Here is an 18,286-nt window from a genome sequence, read left to right as displayed (position 1 = left end):
TCTGCTTCCTTATCCCCTTCTTTCCTCTCCTCTCTAAATCTTTTTTGTAAACATTCATTTCAGAAAATATTTACCAGCTATGTGGCTGGGTAACAGTGGTCCGATGAATATTGTGAGAAATATCCAACCTGCATACTGTTCTCAGCAGATTTCAGTCTTTACAGACAGATCCTAGTGATGACTGTGGTCTGTAATGTATATGGGAACAAGATTGAATACCCGCTAATTCCTGGAGACATGGGTAAGTAAATACACAAAGGATTCTCATAGCCCCCTGTTATTGTAGTTTGACTCTCATTCATATGTAATCTGTGGGTTTTCACGCACACACATTAAGCGATTTGTGTTGTGTGAAGTTTTTGGAAGACATTTGAAAGCTTTGAAAGTTTACATTGAAGTCTGTTATTTCAGAGCATACATTGGCTGCTGCAATGTTGCATGAAGAATGCACTCACAGGCAAGCAGCTGTGGAAAATCCATTTTTCCTCTATAAACAGATCTTAAACAGTCTGGGTATGCAATTTAATTGCAACGGAATGTATTATAGACATTCCCCTGATCATAATAATTTTGGAGTTATAGAAGAACATTATGGGGCTTAATTTATACCCTGCAAGAAAACTTAGTCTCCCTAGAATCTATAAAATCTAAAGATATCTTTAAAATTTAATTAAAATTATTACTTCATTCAGCAACTTTATCAAACAAAACAATAATAATTACCAAAACAATTAGAAAGTCAATTCATGGAATTTGTAGACATTTAATCTCTCTTTTCAAAAGGGGGCAGTTTTATCCCAACTGTATTAAATCTCATTAAAAATTAGAGTGAGAAACATTTAATTAATAGCTTGGTTATCCATAAGTCTCCAGAAGAGAAATCAACTTATAAGAGGGAAAGAAAAAACAGTAAAACAAAGGAAAGGACAAACTAGGAAAGGAAAAGCATCCCTCATGAAAACTCCATGAAAAGTATTATCATTTTCATTTCAAACTTTCAGCCCCTGCACCTTCTGCCTCTTTGGAAAACTTGGAGTAGTTGCTGGGGTAATTTTGACCACATAGTTTAGGTCAATACCAACATACTTGGTGGACATCCAGACCACATGTACCCAAGCTCTGAGAAAATGATTTCTCTTTCCATAAAGTTGAACAACTGTATGGCAATGGTGAGACTAATGAATCACTGTATGAAGACGGTACTATAGTCTCTCCAAATGTGGAATAACAAGAAGAAGACTATTTGTTGAGTGCTTCCAATGTGCCTACAACTTTTTGGATAGTATTTCATTTAATTCTCCCAGTAACCCCATTAAAAAGTAATCATGTGTCATTAACAAATGGATAATAGATTTAAGTAACTTGTCTAAAGTCATACGGTAATAAGTGGTAAGGACAGGATTTCAACCTAGGTGTTTTTGATCTAAAAACCACGCTCTGAACCAGTTTTCTGCATATTTTCTCACTGCTCTAGCCCAGGAAATCTGTCTACTTTTACCACAATGAAAAACTATTTTCATCACTCACTCCATTTGCTCCTCTGGTGCCCCATACCCATTTCTACCTCATGACAAGGAGAAGGAAATTGGAGTTGAAGGTATCTTATCTTGGGCCATGAAACAGTGAAGACTTGAATTTGTTTATACGGTGGGTTCAGCAGCCTGGGACTATCTATTAAAAGGAACAGCAAAACCCCATCCCTACTCTGGCTGCACAACCCTGCAGAGCCTGCAATCCTCCTGGGGGTTCCTGGCCATTCTATCTAAAACCCGCTCCTCTCCGATTACCTGTTATCTCAGTCACTCTGCTTCCCCCTCCCCGTTTTCTACTACCTAAAACTATATTATTCTTGTAATGGTTTTATTATTTGCTGCCTGTCTCTCCCATTAGAATGTAAGTACCATAAAAGTAGGGACTTTGTCATCCCAATCCCCAATGCCTGGCACATAGTAGATGCTCAATAACCATTTGTTGAATCACTGAATGGATAAATGAGTTATTAAATATCTAATGCTACAAAAGCAAAGATGAAGATTGGTTTCAATCTCCCTCTCTAGAGCAACTTTTGGTAAATATTCCTTTCTGGGTTTCTACTCTCTGCTCCTGCCTCATTACCAAAAACATGGGTAATTTCAAAAGTAAGCTGAGATCCAATCACTCTATTATGTACTATGCAATTTGTTCCTATACCTTTCACCACCGTTATGGAAATTATCCACAATTTGGAAAAGGTGGGCAGCACATCCTTTCAATGTCATTCACATGCAAAGTCAACTCAAAGACTATCTAGGAGAATGAGCTTAGATTGACTTACTGCTTACTATTAAAGGTCCCAGACCTAGTGATGTAACATGTTAACTCATAGATTTTTGTCTAGTAGAGATAAAATTATTTCTGTTCCATAGAACAGATTATCTCACAGATTAGTTTGTTGGCCTCTAAGACATTAACCAGTTTTTATCTAATTTAACAATCTTATCCTGATATTTCTTTATTAAATTACATAAACTTAGTTTCTCAAATGCTCTGTAAATTGGTATTAATACCTTACTGATTCTGTCATTATTTAACTAATTGAATAAGTTATGTGGCACGTGTTCATTTTATATTTGCATGAAAATCATTTTACCAAAAGGTAAAATTATATTTTAATACTAATCACCTATAAACCTTAAAGAATAATCACAGTGATGTTTCTTCTCAAAAGTGAAGTGACGCACAAAGCCAACCTCTATGATGTTTTCCATGATTACCCTAATAAGCAGGAGCACTGAGCAAACTGGTCACCAACATAAAGGCTGGCCTTCTGTCTTCTTCTCCCTGTATAGCAATGGATGTTCTCCAAGTATGAGGATTGGAAAAAGGATAAACATAAATTATATACACATACATAGATACGTATATATAAATATAACTTTGTATATCTTTCTATATATAAATATCTAAATACATACATATATCTGTTTGTGTCTGTGTGTACATAATATTGGACTTGTACTTAACACCTATCTATCTTCTAATATCCTTATTTCTCTCCTAACTTGGCTCACACTTCCACACGGGAGTAAAGATTTTAAGTTTTAGAAAAGTTTATAATTTAATACCATTAAGCTACAAATCTTAAAAGAATAATCATATTCACATGTGGTAGGAACCTTATCTTTGCATTTATAATTTCATATGTAGGCATATGTATTCATAGCTTCACATAGAGCTATAAAGAAACACTAATACCACTTTCTCCTTTCATAAATAGATATTGACACTTTTTCTGAGGGATGATTTAGGATTTTACTCATGTTTATATATCGGCCCCAATTTATTATTCTCCCTTCGTCCATACAGAACCTCTAGCCTGCTCTTCTTTCATGGCCCTGTGTTAATAAAGTTCCCACTTATCTGAGCCAGTGTCACTCCTTGTAAATAAATGTCTTTCTGCAGTTCTCTCTACACCTGATATGCACTAAGAAAATATCAGTAAAAATTGTTTCTGACAGAGCACACTGTGAAAACATTCAATGCATATGGGCTTTGACATGAAAAAACTCTAAAGATTGTTTCCAGTGTGGAAAGCTTTAAAATTATAATGGTTTTTCTATAATTATGCTCAAGTTGATTTCTGGCTACAGATAACAAAAAGTTTACAAAGTTGTTGTGCAGTAAGAAGGCAGAATGAACCTTTGTAGTTGTGTGTGACACCTCCCCCCCCCCCCATTCTTCTGGCCAGCAAAGAAAAAGGACTGGACAAGTTGGATGTATTACATAGACATACTGTTATAGACCTATTTCCCACACTGAATAGTGATAATTCTGCAAGGGTGATTGGCAGAAGTATTGCAAGAATGCCTGGGTGACATGGTAGAATTGGAGTCCCAATTTTATCACCCACTGTTAAATGATTATGGTATTGAAGGCCAACTGGTTGATAGAAATATGTTAATTCATGAGAGAGGTCATAAGGGAGACTTTATGAACCTCTTACCAGTGATTCTCACTTCCACATGACCAGGTTTATGCACTTATAAAATCCAATGTTGATTGTTAAGCCCTTAAGCACATAGTTCGTAGGGGGAAAGAGATCATGACTTTTGTAAGAGGAAGCCTTGGGTTGTTTTGACAACCCTTAAAAAGGTAAAAGAATGTTGCAAATAAGGAGAAGGGATGTATTTTATCTATTCAAAAAAATTTCGATTAAACTACACTGACAGTCAAAAAGGTTGCATTGATGTGGTATTAAAGGGTATATTTTGCTGTGGATAGGGAACTAACTGTCTCTGAGACAAAGAACAGAGAACAGGTATTTCTCTATAAAGGAGGTCCATCTGAGGACTGCTATCATTTCGATAGTCTTGAAAACTTGCAAAGGCTCTTTTAATTATACTGTGGATCTCCATTATCTCCTCAATAAGTAGGACAGGTACAAATGACCCCTTTGAAGGGATCTATTATAGATTTACAGCTTATTAAGCCACACTGGGTTACAAAGAGAAATGAGATTATTTTGAGAGGGTGTACCAATAATTTTTGCTCATGTCAAGGTGGGCATCTAAGCCTTCCAGAAAATGCCTCTGGAGGCCATTGTCAGAAGTAGAATTATGACCTGGATGGTTCAAGAGTCTGAACCAAGATGGGCTTTTTTTTTTTTTTTTCATTTCTGGATACCATAGTATTACAGTCACAAAAAGCTGTATCACAGAAAATAAGAAATATATTTAAGGAAATTTTGCTACTAAAAATGCTATTTGAAAAGTTTCTGTATGAAAAATATAATAGAATTTAAGTACTAATGGGTAACATGTATCATGTCCAGAAATTAGTGGTATGGTGTACTATGAATCAGTTTAGAGGGAGCTCAAGACAATAAAGAAAATTGACCTGGGAGTGAGAGCCTCTGTATTCCTGTCTATTCTCCATTTGTTTAAGTGTATCCATGCTTTCGAGTAAGCCTTTTGGTTACAAAAAAAGATAACAAACTACTTGGCTAATGCTGCAAAATATTAGTGAAGTTTCCTCCAGCTCAGCTTCTGAGGAAAGAACTATAAGAACAGAAACATGGTAATTCTTGCCTCAAACTATACTCCTTAAAGATGGAGCAAAGTTTGATGTCGATAATGATGAAAAAATTTGGTGAATCTTGGCTCAGTTATTCTAATATGCTTTCATTTTATTTATGTGAATAGCCCTTTTCTTTCTTATTCATCTGGCAGCTTGCACCCTGGCAGCTAAATCAAGCCCATTTAATTGACTATCTGCTAAAGGGATTCAATTCTTTTCTTTTTTTACACAAACCTTCTAAAATATGACCTTCTAAAAATCATTGTGCAGCAAGGTAAAATCGAGCTAAACATGAAAAACTTTGTGAATTCCCAAATAAAAGAAACAATTGTATAAGAAAGGGAAATGAATATCCTTTTAATGCAAACACATTTCATGTACACTAAAATATCAGTTCACGGAATATCCATTAAATGCCAATGCTCATGAAAAGATCCTGGCCTATGGCAATTCATTTATAGGGAATCAACAAAGCTGAGATGCAAAATTAACATTTAAATGTAGCTAAATTCCCAATGCTATTATGGTTGACCCTCATTAATATAATTTTAAGGATAATCCTTGTAATGAAGAAACAGTGATTATTCTCAGTAGCCACCCAAAATATAATTACAGTACATTTGATTAAATGCTTTTGTAGTGAGATAAACTGCAATTTACACATTTCTGTGTGTTCTTTTTTTTTTTTTTTAAAAGGCTGATGATAATAAAGGAAGCTAATGCTACTTTGTGGGATAACATGTCATTAGCTCTTCCATCATTTATACTCAAGCTACAGAATTATGGGGTAGAATAAATGGTGCTTGAGGTTCGCTGCTACAGATCCTGAAATAGTTTCCAGAGCAGAGTTTATAAATAACACTGGGAGCCCTGCTGTTACACCTCCCAAATCATTTTTCTTAAAGCCTTTAGAATTCTTGACAAAAGGTAGAAAGAAAAGTATGCCGTCCTTTACTAACTAATTGAACTGGTAAGAAGACCTCATTATAAAAGACACAAAGCGTGAATTATTTCTTGTTTAATTTCATACAACTGAGAAATAATCTTCCAATTGCTTTAAAATAGGTTAAATGGCTGCTGAGGGTGATCACAACTACGTTTACAATGCATTAACCTTGCACTCATTGATGCACAGCGAGGCAGCCACTAGGGATTCTGTCAAACATGACTTGTATATAAGGCTTTTGGAAAGGAGATCATATTCATTCGTCTGATGTCTACAGAGCTCCTAGTAAGTGCCACGTGTCTAGCTAGGCCTTGGGCAAACAATGGTGAGCATACTTTACAGGTATCTACCCTCATGGAATTTCATGGAACTTTCAATCTACTCAAGTAGATTTCTGTAGAAATGAGGTTGACTGGAAAATAAAAGATTGCATCCAAAACTGCTCAGGACTCCATAGATGAAGCTTAAAAAATAAAGCTTTATTCTCCTCAAGTTTCTGATTTTAATGCAGTAAAGATTGTCTATATGTGCTAGAGAATGGCTATTTAACACTGGTCATTGTACAGAGACTAGGAAATAGCACACTTACTGTCTCTAGGGCATTGATTATGTACAATGACATGTCATTGAATGATGGAAAAAATAGAAAAATCATAATCATAATCATAGCAGGATTTACTAAGTACATTCTACATGCCATGGCCTTAACTAAACATTTGACATTCATTGTCTTATCAAATCCTCACAATGATTCAATAATTATCATTATCCTCATTTTACAGATGAGTAAACTTAAAGGTGATGATGGTGACAAAGAGCAAGAGTCTGGTGAGAGGATCTGTAGAGGTTTTGACCATGCACTGAATTTATCCCTTCATCTTAAAGATGAGGGCCACAGGAGTGGGGAGTCTTGGCTTCACAGAGTGGAGTGAAGGGACAATTCTATGAATCTGCCATTGTCAGGTAACACATGCCAACACCACTATCTTTTCTTTTTAGGAAACTTCCCAAATGAACCTTTGCTTTTTGAAATTCCTTCTATGAGATTTCATAATAGAATGTTTGACTTGTATATTTCAAAAAAAAAAAAAATTACATCCTTCTCTTGCTTCTAAATCAACATCACATGTTTTATAGCAGACATTTAATTCCACTTTGCTGGTGAACCTCACTCTGACTGTGGTCAGTGGCTTTTCAGAATGGCTACTGTCCCTAACTTCTAGGGTCACTTCTCTCTGTGGAGAAATGCCTCATATCCTTGGAAGCTTTCTTTACACAGAAATTAGAGCTGGAAAGAAACTTCTGTAGTCAAACCATCATCTAATGTTGGAATCACTTCACAACATTCCTCATATATGGCGGCTGTTCAGCCTTCCCTTGAATGCCTCTATTGACAGGACTTCCCATCTCATTCGCTCTCCAGTAATACATTCACTTAACATGAGCTACATTCATAAAATGAGCTGAGAGGAAAATTTTAAGTAAAGCACTGTGAGAGTTGTGCCAAGCTTGTGCCCTTGAGGAGGCCCAACTATGGGTATTAGGACATGTATAACAAGAGCAAGCTCTACAAGAATTCAGGGGACTGAGTTCAAGGTCAATTCCAATTGTGATTGTCTTAGATCAAGACAATCCATACTAATCTCCTAATTCTCAGATTAACTAAAGGAATTCATAACCATGGAAAAGAGCTAGATAACAGTAAGTGCCAATATTGCTTATGCAACAAAATGATTAATTTCTTCTATGCATAATTTCCATACTATAAAATAAACTCATTTTAAGTGTACATTGGTCAAGTTTTGACCAACATACACATGTAACTATAGTAATCAAGATGTAGAACATTTCCATCATTCCTAAAAATGTCCCCTCGTACCCCATTTTAGTCCATTCCTTCTCACCCTCAGCCTCAGGCAAATACTGATTTGCTTCCCGTCATTGTAGATAAGATTTGCCTTTCCTAGAATTTCACATGAATGGAAATATACAGTATGTAATATTGTTTGGTTTCTTTTGGTCAGCTTAAGGGTTTTGGAACTCATGAATACCATTGTATTTTTTTTTTTTTTGCCATTTTGTGAGTGTGTAGTGAGTGTCTCATCTTGGTTTTAATTAACATTTCCATGATGACTAATGTTTAGCACCTTCAGGTAATTATTGGGCATTCACGTATCTTCTTTGTGAATGTAGTTTATTAAAATATTTTGCCCATTTTTATTGAGTTACAAGTTCTTTATCAGGTATATGTATTATGAACATTTTCTCATTCATGGTTTCCCTTTCATTTTCTTAAAGATGTCTTCCAAAGAGCAGACACTTTTAATTTGACAAAGTCCAAGTTCTTTATGTATTTTATTTATGGTTAATATTTTTTGCAATATAAGAAATCTTTGCCTAGTTTGAGGTCAAACATTTTTCTCCTATATTTTCTTCTAGAATTATTGTAGTTTTAGATTTTACATTTAGGTTTATGATCCATTTTAAGTTAATTTTTGTATATGGTGTGAGGTAAGGGTTATGATTTTTCTCCCCCTAAGGATACCTTTTTGTTTCATTACTATTTGTCTTAAAGACTATCTTTTCTTCATTAAATAACTTTGCACTTTCATAAAAATTATGTGACTATATATATATATATATATATTTTGATTCTCTACTCTGCCCCACTGACCTGTCAATACCACATTGCTTTGATCATAGAAAAGATTTTTAAAAATCAAATTAAGTCCTCCAACTTTTTTCTTCTTTTTCAAAGTTGTTCTGAATATTCTAGGCCCATTGAGTTTCCACATAGATTTTAGAATCAGCTTATTATTTTGTACAGTAAAGTTCCCTGGACTTTTTTTTATTGTAATTGCATAGACATTATGTATCTTTTTGAGGGAGAATTTTAGTATATGTGCTGGTAAAGTGAGCACTTTGGGGAAGAATTAACATCTTAACAATATTGAGTTTTTTATTCATAAATAGTATTTCTTTCCACTTATCTGGGTCTCTTTTAAAGTCTCTATTAAATGTTTTGTAATTTTCAGCATATGTATATTTTACATGTATTTTGTTAAATTTATTTCTGAGTATTTCATGTTCTTTGTTGCCGTTTTTAATTTTTTTCTAATTGTTGTTAGTATATAGAAACACAATTGATTTTTGTATATTCAACCTTGTTGAATTTACTTATCAGTCCTAGCAGCATGTTTTTGTGGTCTTCTTAGGATTTTCTGTGTATACAAATCGTGTTATTTTTTCATAACGATAATTTTATTGTTCCTTTCTAATCTGTAACTTTTAATTTCTTTTTGTTGCCTAATTGTAGTAGGTGGAACCTGCAGCATAATGTTCAATAGGAGTAGTGAGGAAGGGATCTCTTGCTTTATTCCCCTTCTCAGGAGGAGAGCATTCACTCTCATCATTAAGTGTTATGCTGACTGCAGGTTTTTCACAGCTACTTTGCACCAGATTGAGGAACCTTCCTACTATTCTTAATTTTCCAAGAGCTTTTTATTTTATTTTTATCATGAATGGATGTGGAATTTTATTCATTACTTTTTGGGTATCTTCTGAAATTATTATATTTTTCTCTTTTATTCTGTTAAGTAGTAAATTGTATTGATGGATTTTTAAATATTAAACCAACCTTAAATCCTAAGATAAATACCACTTAGACATAGTATATATTATGCTTTTTGCATATTGCTGAAATAAATTTGCTGATATTCTTTTAAAATATTTTTTATCTATGATCAGGACAGGTCACTGATCTGTAGTTTTCTTATATCTTTGGTTTTGGTTTCAGTGTTAGATGGTCTCATAAAATAAACTGGGAGTCTTTCTCTCATCTGCTTTTTTAAAGTTTGTATAATATTTATATTATTTATCCCTTAAATGTTTGATAAAATTAACTAGGGAACCACCTGGGCTCGGGGTTTACATTGAGTAAGTTTTAAATTTATGAATTCCATTTATGTAATTTGTAGTGCTACTTAGGTCTTTTAATTTCTTCTTATATCAATGTTAGTAATTTGTGTCTTTTAAGGAATTTGTCTACGTCATCTAATTGTCGAATTTATTGGCATATGTGTGTTCTTAATAGTCCCTTATTATCCTTTCAATGACATAATCTGTAGTGATGTGCTCTATTCACTCCTGGTATTGGCAATTTGCATCACGTCTTTTTTTCTTACTCAATTTGCTAGAAGTTTATCAATTTTATAGATTTTTTTTTTCATAATGCCAGTTTTAAAATTCATTTATTTTCTCTATTGTTTGTTGTTTTCGATCTCATCGATTTCTACTCTTTCTTATTTCTTTCCTTCTACTTACTTGGTTAATTTATTCCTGTTTTTTTTTTTTAGCTTCTTAACATGGAAGCCACATATTTGATTTTAGAACTTTCTTATTTTATAACACAAGCATTCAAAACTCTAAATTTTCATCTAAATACTACTTTAACTTCATCCCATACATTTTGATATGTTGTGATTTTATTATAAGAAGATTCAAAATAATTTCAAATTTTCTTGTGAATTTTTCTTTGATCTATGTGTGCTGTTTAATTTTCATATATCTGTGAGTTTTCTAGATATCTTACTGCTTTTGACTTATTTAATTCCACAGTGGTCAGTGAACATCCTTCATATGATTTCAATCCTTTTAAGTTCATTGATACTGTTTTTATGACCAAGCTCATGCTATCATGGTGAATGCTCCATGTGCACTTAAAAAAAGAATGTGCCCTCTATTGATGAATTCAGTATTCTGTAATAGCAATTTGATCAAGTTGGTTGATAATGTTGAGTCTTTCATATCAATATTGACTTCCTATTTGTTTGTTTTACCAGTTACTGGAAATGACTGTTAACATCTTCAACCACAACTATGAATTTGTCTATTCTTTCAATTCTGTCAAGGTTTTCCTTCATGTATTTTTGAAACTCTGTAATTGAATACATTCACCTTTAAGATTTCTATGTCTTACTGATGAATAGACTAGTTTATCATTATAAAATATTCCTATTCTTCTATAATAATATTCTTTATTTTGATGCCATTTTTATAGGTAGTATAGTTACTATAGTCTTCACATGTTCATAATTTGCTGTATATCTTTTATCCATTAATTCACTCCTAACCTATTTTTGTCTTTATATTTAAAGTATGTTTTTACAAACAACATGTAATTGAGTTTTGCTTTTTTATTCAGTTTGACAATCTGTCTTTTAATGAAGGGTTTAGTCCATTTATACTTAATGTAACTATTGAGATGCTTGAGTTTCAGTCTACCATCTTGCTATTCATCTTATATTTGCTTAATTTATTCTTTTGTTTTGTTTTGTTTTCTTTTCTTTTCTTTTTTTAGGTGAGACAACTCTTGATTGACCTCATAGATTGCAAGGACCTTGTCAGCTAACAATTCCTTATTTTTTATTTTTTATGCCTACAGCACCTGGTCTTCCTAGGCCGTCTCCCATCCAAACACTAATGAGGCCCGACCCTGCTTAGCTTCCAAGATCAGATGGGATTGAGCTTATTCAGGGTGGCATGGCCATAGACTTTCATTTATTCTTTGTTCTGTTTCTCCTTTCTTCCCTCTTATATAATTGAGCTTTTTAAAAAAGTCCATTTTATCTCCTCTATGCCTTATTATACTTCTTTTTTATATTGAATGACTGCTCTAGCATTTACAGTACACATTTGTAAGTTATTACAGTATTCATTCAGATATCACTTCATATATTTAAGAATCTTATAAAAGCATACCTACATTTCTTCTTTACTGTCCTTCGTGCTATTACTTTCATATATTTTACTTCCTCATATTTATAAACCCCACACATATCATCATTTTTGCTTTAAATAGTCAATTATCTTTTAAAGATATTTTTGCCTTTTTTTTTACATTAATTTTTTTATGGTGACATTGATTAACAAAATCCAATAAATTTCAGCTATATATTTTAACAGTAAGGCATATATATATTTACATTGTGTGTTCACCTCCCATAGTTAGATTTCTTTCTATCACCACATATTTGACCCCCTTTACCCTGTCTATCTCCCCCCTTCCCAGCTCTCTACCTTCTGGTAACCACTAGTCTATTGTCTATGTCCATAGGTCTCTGTTTGTCCTGTTCTTTGTTGCTTTTAGGTTTATATCCCACATAAAAGTGATATCATGTGATTTTCAACTTTTCCTGTCTTGTTTATTTCACTTAGCATGATTATCTCGAGGTCCATCCATATTGTTGCAAATGGCACTATTTCATCTCTTCTTATGGCTGAGTAATATTCCATTGTATATATGTACCACAGCTTCTTAAAGATATTTTTTTTAAAAACCCTTTTCTATTTACTCATATATTTATCAATTTACATGCTCTTCTGTGCAGATCTGAATTTCCATCTGGCATCATTTTATTTCAGATTGATAACTTTCCTTTAATATTTCTTATGGAAAAGAATTTGCTCACTGATTTTTTTCTTAAAATTTATTAATTTCATCCTCATTTTTGAAGGACATTTTTTCTAATTATAGAATTCTAGGTTGGCAGGTTTTTGTTTGAACGCTTTAAAGATGTCATCCATTGTCTTCCCTGGGGAATAAAATCTATCCCTCCCCCACCCACGGCCAAATCAGTGATTATTCTTATTATTTCCCCTTTTATGTAATATATTTCTTCTCTCAGAAAATTTTAAAAAATTTTAATTGCTGGTTTTCAGCAAGTTGATTATAATAATTTTCTTGTTATTTATCCTGCTTGGGTTTTACTAAGCTTCTCAGATATGTGGGTTTGTAGTTATTACACTTTGGAAAACTTTAGCCATTAATTCTTTAGTTGTTTTCTTCTGCCATTTTCTGGGACTTTATACATATATTATTTTATACATATATTGTTTCTACATATATTATTTTACTTGATATTGTCAAATAGGCCACTGAGACATCGTTCAGTTTTATTAGTCTTTTTTCTTTTTTCTCTGTCTTCAGTTTAGATTGGATCTATCAGTTTTCAAATTCACCATTTTTTCTTATTTGAGAGTATCCAATCTGCTATTTAGCTGTTTGGTGAACTTTTTATTTCATATATTATATTTTTTAGTTTTAGAATTCCATTTCCCTTTTCATTATTTTTTTTTGATTTCCTTTAAATCCTTGAATTTATCTATAATAGATGTTTATATTTCTTATCTGTTAATTTTATCATCACTATCATTCCTGGGCCTATTTCTCTTGACTGACTATTCTCCTTGTCATGGATCACATATTCTTGCTTTTTCACATGTCCAGTAAACTTTTGATTGGATGGTAGGCCTTGTAAATTTTATACTGTTGTCTAGATTTTCTTGTCTTCCTTAAAGAATGTTGAATATTGTTTTTACAGTTAGAGATGTGCTTGATCCTTTCAAGGCTTGTTTTTAAGTTTTTCTCAGGTGAGTTTAGAGTTGTCTTGTTTGGCCCAATGATTAAAGTGATGCCCTTCTGTGGTTCTGATTGAATGCACCACATATTCAACAAAATTGTTCCATTTTGGCTAATTGGAATTCAAAATTTTCCTAGCCCTGTGGACTCTGGAAATTGTTTAGCATCCAGCTACCTCATAGTTCTTTGCCGAGCCTTGTGGAATTTTACCCTATACATGCTCAGCTTAGTATGCAGCAAAGACTTGAGGGGACCCTTGTGAAGATGTCTGGAGATTTTTTTTCTGTGTAGCTCTCATCCTGTTACTTTGTCCTACAAAATGTAGCTGCCTCAGACTCCCTGAACTCTTGTCTCCATCTCTGCAACTGAGCGAGACGACTGTGCTATGCTTGGGTTTCCCTCCCCTATTCCATAGCTGAAAATGTGCCTCTCGGAAAAAAAAAATAGGGTTAATGTAGGAGTCATCTTTTGTTTTATTTACCTCAGGGATCACAGTCCTCATCATCTTGTTTTCCAATAGATGAATTAGATGTTCTATTTTGTTTAATTTTCTATTTTTTGTTTTTAGTGGGAAAGGACAAGTCCAATACCAGTTTCTCTCTTATGGTCTGAAGCAAATATTCTTATTAGTTACTAAGAAGGTAGAAAATATGTCATATGGATTCTTGCTCCTACATTTCAGCACCTGATAGTTGCTTTACTTATCAATATAGCACAGTGATTAACAGCAAAAATTACAGAACCAGCTTCACTGAGTTTAAATTCTGACTCTGCATGCATTAGCTTGCGACAGGGGGAAGGATATTTTACTCCTTTCTGCCCTAATTTTCCCATTTAAAATGTAGAAATGATCATAATTGTACCTAGCTTTTAGTTTGTTTTAGCTTCAATGACCTAATGAGTTAGAATACTCTTAGTATACGATAATGCTCCATTTGGCTACTGTTAAACAATTATGACTCATCATCAGAAGGCCAGTTAGCTTATTCCTATATAACTGATGCTTCATTTTTGAAATCTCATGTAGATAATCAGAGTGAGTTAGTCAACAAAATCACATAATACTGTTTCATTGCTGTTATATTAAAGAACTTGTCTTTAATATAACATCTCTCCCAGTCAATCATAAGTAACAAATAACATTAGGCTCCAATCTTGAGAACAAAAGATATTGACAAAAGCCACATCTTAAGATCTAAGGGGGTTATATAAGTGCACTCTGATTTTCATCTTCCCATCCAGTTAACAATGAAAAAGCATAGGTATGCTTCATGTCTAACAATGAGATTGTATTAGATATATTGTATTAGATCTATTGCACTAGTGGCAATAGATCAGTGAATTAGGAAACATAGCAGTGAACCTCCTTATGAAGACTCCATTCACAGAGCAAATGATTGCCCGCTCATTCACCTATGCCATATAGCTGGAGTTTTGTACATACGGTCTGTAAATGGGCTACACCTGGGCCAATGTTACTTTCAAAAACCAGGCTTGGCCTCCTTCGATGGCTGCTTTCCAATATAAAATTGCTGCTCCTTTAGGGAGATCCTTCCTGGAGCTTTGAGGGAGTTCTTGGGAAACAGGAGGTCCCAATATTTACATGTGTTAGGCAAAAGTTTGTTAATCACTTGTGTATGTGCTTAACCAGCCTGGATACCAGTCATGCATCCAAGAATTAAATAAGAACTAAAGTTTTAACATACACAAATATCTTTGGTATTTGATCTGGAAACCAGTCCATGTGCTACCACTGTTCTTCTGTCTTGGGAGTTATCCTCCCTCATGGTCCTGGGTTAATATGGCCTGCTGTCAGGTGACCCCAGCAGAGATGTTGGCATGATCTAAAGTTCACGTCTAGTAAATGTTTAATCATAGTCTTAAGAGGATAAAGGGATAAAGAAAAAATTAAAACTCACTCTCCTGACTGTATACTGTGATTAAATCAGATTCTGGTGCATTACTTTAGCTGCTGATGTAGTGCCATGGTACAGGGGTCTATATACTGTCACTGATCTAAGTAATCCCCTACTGATGTACATGCAAGAATTTCACAGAATACTAACATATCAGTTATCATTTCTCAGTCATCTCACAGTGTCTACCTTATGAACAATACTTTGAATTTAAATCATCTTTCCTTCAGAAAAAAAAATCAATGCTTTTGTTTTCTTATGTATTTTACCATTTCTGTGAGAAAATAGAGGCTGGATTTGTATTCTCCTCTTATTAAAAGATGAGAACAAGAGGACCAGAGAGAGTAAATAATTTCTTGAGATTGCACAGGGACACAGAACCTAAGAAAATCCTGACCAATCTTGCAACCTTTGTGGATGGTCAGGGTCACTGAAATATTTTGTAAAGGGCTAGAAACTAAATATTTTAGATATGGTGGGCCATACAGTTTCTGCTGCAACACAAGTATTCAACTCTGCCATTGTAGCATGAGAGCAATCATAGCGTGGAGATGTAAATCAATGAGTATGGCTGGTTATAATGACTCTCCCTCCCTCTCTCTCAATGACTTTCCATTTTATATATGAGGAAAGTGAGAGGTTAACTCACTTGTTCAAGGCCACATGGTTGTAAATGAAGTGTGAAGACTGCAGCATGAGTCTCCTCATTTTTAATATTTTTCCTCTGCTAATCGTCCAGGGGAAATTCTTACCTACACTTCCATTTTCAGATGAGAAAATGCTGGGGCCTGGGGAGGCTGAATGACTTGTCTGGGGTTCACAGCCTGTTAGTGACTGAGCCAGGACTATAACCACCATCTGCTGGCTTCCAGGCTGGTTGTCTATCTCTTCACTTTACTGTGAACATTTGCCAGAAAAAAGGTATAACTAGATAGAATGATGCTATGTCCATTGTATTTCATTCTTTAAACTTCCTGAAATGCTACCATTTTATAAATGATCTCTTCTATGTACCAAATAGTATCCAAAATACAGACTACAAACAGTATCCAGAAACAGAATAATAATTTTTATTCACTTATGTTTTAACTATATATTTTCAAATCCCAATCTGGATTATAAAATTCTTATTGGCATATTGTACTACATTTTGTTTAATTTTATTTTTTAATGCAGTCTGACAATTACATCTTCAATTATAGTACTTCATTATCTCCTTGAATCCAGAGAATGTGTGCATCAGAAGGAAAATAAACTGATAAAGAAGACTCCTTAGTTTTAACTAGCACTTTAAAATGAGTGGGTAGGAATCATCCTGTTTCTAGGGTCTATTAGAGTTCTATCAGAACATGGTAGATGACAGGGCGACCTATTGTCCTGGTTCGCCTGAGACTCAGTGGTTTCCTGAAATGTGGTACTTTCATAGTCCAAACCAGAAAAGGCTCAGGCAAACTGGAATAAGCTGGTTCACCCTGAGTGATGAACAATATGCATTAAATGTATTGATCATTGACCATAACTCTGTATACCTAGCAGTAATAACCCTCATCTAGAAAGTGGACTGGGGACTGGGGAAAAGAACAAGAGGGCTGTTCAGCTTCTTAGCAACACTTGAGCGTGGTAGGGTCTTATGATTTTGTAGAAAACCAAGTCTAACTATAGTAAAATATCAAAGTGTATATATCAAAGAACAGCTCATTGACAAATATAAATCAGTCTAGATTATTACTGTTACATTTTCCACTTATTGGTAATAATAATGTAATCTATCACTTAACCTAAGAAACATGTCAACAAGGGCTTTTAGCTCCAACTGTAACAAAAGGCATCTGTTCAACATGGAAAACTCTCTACCAGTTACTGGGGATTATCAATTCCTAGACTCAGCAGAGCATCCAGACCAGCAGAGGGTCCACAGCAAGCCCAGGAGGTGGTGCCAGATTTCCAGACTCTGGATCTCAGCCCATGGGACAATTGATACCTTTCTGAGATTTCTCTTAGGTTTCCTGCCATCTCTACCTTCCTCTGTCAACTCTGGTTTTCCAAATTTGGCTGGATGAGAAGGCTGCTTTGGGTCTCCCAGCTTTGGAGAAAGGCGTTTCTAGTGGTCCCATTAGAGTCCAAGCCCCTCAAAGTTTTCTCTGTTACTAATAGAGTTAACGTTCCTGCCAAGGGGCTTCGCCTCCACCACAGGTGTTGGCCACTCTCCCTGCCCTGCAGGATGTTAAAAGTAAATACTAGAAGGATTCACACAGTCCAGCAATGGAACAGTTGCTAACACACAAGCCAGGGTTAAAAACCACAAATGACTAAAAACTGGAAAAAGCAATGTTCAGTTTTCAGGCTTTTCCTATAGAAACACTCACCATGGAAAGCCTTATTCTAATTTTCAGATACATCTGGTGACTGTTTATTTAAGACCTTGGTTAGAAAATTCACTTTAAATATGCATCAGTGAATCTGTTGCCATTATAGGCTGGCCAGACCCAGTAATGTGTCTGGCTGGTTCTCATTTTAGACTTAATTAGGATATGCAGGGACAGTCTCCCTGACTGTCTGGCTTTCCTAAGGAATTCAGATACCTAATTTCATTAGGGTCAGAGCTAGACCCTCTCCACACCGTCCCAGGCCACCTATAACCTGCAATTCTTGAGCCCTAGATGTCTTCTGATTTTTAACACCTTTCCCATAATTCTTACTTTGACCTTCACTTTTTCTATTTCATTCATCGAGTGCATTACCCAAATCTGTATCAGTTCTTTTCTTCTTTTTTTCCCTTCTGCCCTTTCCTTGACCTTTTCTCCCTTTCCAATTAATTTCCTGTCAACCTCACCTATTTAATTGTCTCCTTTTAGCTGTCCTTGTCTTTACTGTTTAATTTCTCTTTCTCTTTCGCAACACCTTCCTTATTTTCCACTTAGAGTTTCTTTAAGCATTTTAAAAGCCAAA

General features: G+C 34.4%; 1 protein-coding gene and 1 pseudogene across 1 annotated transcript in view; both read right to left on the bottom strand.

Moving 5' to 3' along the window:
* Positions 1-18,286, bottom strand: part of CPQ (carboxypeptidase Q) — a 433,138-nt gene that overhangs the window by 8,330 nt on the left and 406,522 nt on the right. The window lies entirely within an intron of this gene.
* LOC118612214 lies at positions 11,436-11,554 on the bottom strand (annotated as a pseudogene).

Source organism: Rousettus aegyptiacus, unplaced genomic scaffold, assembly GCF_014176215.1.
Source record: "Rousettus aegyptiacus isolate mRouAeg1 unplaced genomic scaffold, mRouAeg1.p scaffold_m13_p_15, whole genome shotgun sequence".
Taxonomy (NCBI): Eukaryota; Metazoa; Chordata; class Mammalia; order Chiroptera; family Pteropodidae; genus Rousettus; species Rousettus aegyptiacus.
The sequence above is the reverse complement of the archived record's forward strand: the minus strand, read 5'-3'. Positions and strand labels throughout refer to the sequence as shown.